At 33.6% G+C, this 1823-nt stretch overlaps 1 long non-coding RNA gene across 3 annotated transcripts; it reads right to left on the bottom strand.

Moving 5' to 3' along the window:
- Nucleotides 1-230: 230 nt before the first annotated feature.
- On the bottom strand, nucleotides 231-1823 carry LOC123889881. Of its 3 annotated transcripts, XR_006802661.1 has the most exons (4): nucleotides 1734-1823; nucleotides 1502-1591; nucleotides 690-744; nucleotides 231-584 (listed from the first exon to the last, which is right to left on the bottom strand). It is a non-coding gene; the product is annotated as an uncharacterized LOC123889881 (long non-coding RNA). The 3 variants fall into 3 exon arrangements; XR_006802662.1 differs by lacking the exons at nucleotides 1502-1591; nucleotides 1734-1823 and adding an exon at nucleotides 817-907; XR_006802660.1 differs by lacking the exons at nucleotides 1502-1591; nucleotides 1734-1823 and having other exon boundaries at nucleotides 690-907.

Below are 1823 nucleotides of genomic sequence, written 5' to 3' on the forward strand. Positions count from 1 at the left end.
GTCATAAGCTCAATTTAGGGATACCGAGGGACATAAGCTCAATTTAGGGACACTGAGGGACATAAGCTCATTTTAGGCACACCGAGGGACATAGGCTCGATTTAGGGACACCGAGGGACATAGGCTCAATTTAGGGACACCGAGGGACACATCCAGCACATTACCTCAATATAAGAACATTGATGTTGCTAGCATAGTTCTAAATTGTTGTCTGTAGACATCATATAAAGTATTCACAACAGCATTTCAATTACGACTATATTAAGCCAAAGTATTAAGGGTCACAGTATAACCACAAGTCACAACCGCAACTGCAATTTAGCCAAACAACATTTGTAAGAATTATAATATCTTCTAGCACTGTCAATTGCAAAAAATAGCGGTTTGTTAAAATTTCACTATGCTAGTGTTATAGGCTTATAGTGCAGCGAAAGCAGTTACTTTAAAACAATTTGTACTGAATCGTGGAGCAATAGTTGTTAACATTCTGCTACGCTATAGTGTTATAGCCGCTATTTGGCAGCACCGATATCTTCCATGAGTAAAGAAAGAGCTAATCGATCAAATCGAAATTACGTAATGTCCTATAGGAGAGAAAGAAAGAGTTGCTCAGTGTATCTATTAATTTGCTCAATATACATTTCACAAAGAAAGTAATTAAGAAATAGATTCCATGTATAGTTTCTTACATTGCATGAAAGAAACTTGTTCTGGCAACCATGTATCCAAAGTTGTGGACCTCACCTTGTAACAAAATAAGAAGGTTCAGCCATTATAAAATTTCTAAACTGAGAAGGAACAAAAATGTATATACACCTTTGATATATGAACTCCTAGAGTCCGGTGAATCCCTGAACATTGCATGCAAATGAAATTCCTAAGTTCACACTAGCCCATCGTGGTGCCCAGAAATAATAAAATTCCAAAAAACCTAATTAATTTCAAGAATAGAATTTGCAAGATCATATGCTTTACACTGCTACAATGAACAATGAATGTGGTTGTTTTGCTTCCTTTCACATGACAAAAACATTCAACTATACTATATCTCATAATCCTAAGTAAATTCAATGTTGAAGCATCCCCAAAATCAGATGATACAAACATAAGCAAATTGAATGAAAAGAAAAAACTTAGAATTGGGTGAAACACTTTTAAATAGCTGGATTTAAATGCTCAGCGCAATGGTGTTATCAATCAGATCAAGATTCAAATTGTAAATCAGAAGACTTTTTTTTTCAGAAATGTGAATTGAATCTTATCATCAATAGTAAGATAATATGGCAATAAGAATGTCATTTTTTAAGTAAAAAAACCAAGTGAGACAACACAATCATAAACAGATATATCATATATGGACATCAAATTAATTCAAGATTCAAATCATATATCATATGACAAGAAGTAAAAAAAGAAAATAAAGGTTTGATTATATAAAGTTGACAGACAAAAAAAAGTAGGTGTCTACACTAAGTTTAAGCAGTGATTTATTATAACGAACCAAAATTCAAGATGGGATTATGTCCTTGGTAGCTTCTTAGGCATGGTAGGATCCTTAGCGGCTTTGCTCATCTGTTTCCTTCCTGTTACACTTCAACAAAAAAATCGAATTAAAAACCAGATCAAATGATTCTTTACAAATTGTTGATGAAAATTGTCCATCTAAAACCTAAAAATTAAAATAAAAAAAAATCGCAAAAAAAAAGAAGACAGAAAGGATAGAAGCGATTTACCTGTTATCAGCGGGTTTGGAATCAATTTAGGGACATCGAGGGACATAAGCTCAATTTAGGGACATCGACGGACATAAGCTCAATATAGGG

The sequence above is a fragment of the Trifolium pratense genome, linkage group LG6, assembly GCF_020283565.1.
Source record: "Trifolium pratense cultivar HEN17-A07 linkage group LG6, ARS_RC_1.1, whole genome shotgun sequence".
Classification (NCBI taxonomy): Eukaryota; Viridiplantae; Streptophyta; class Magnoliopsida; order Fabales; family Fabaceae; genus Trifolium; species Trifolium pratense.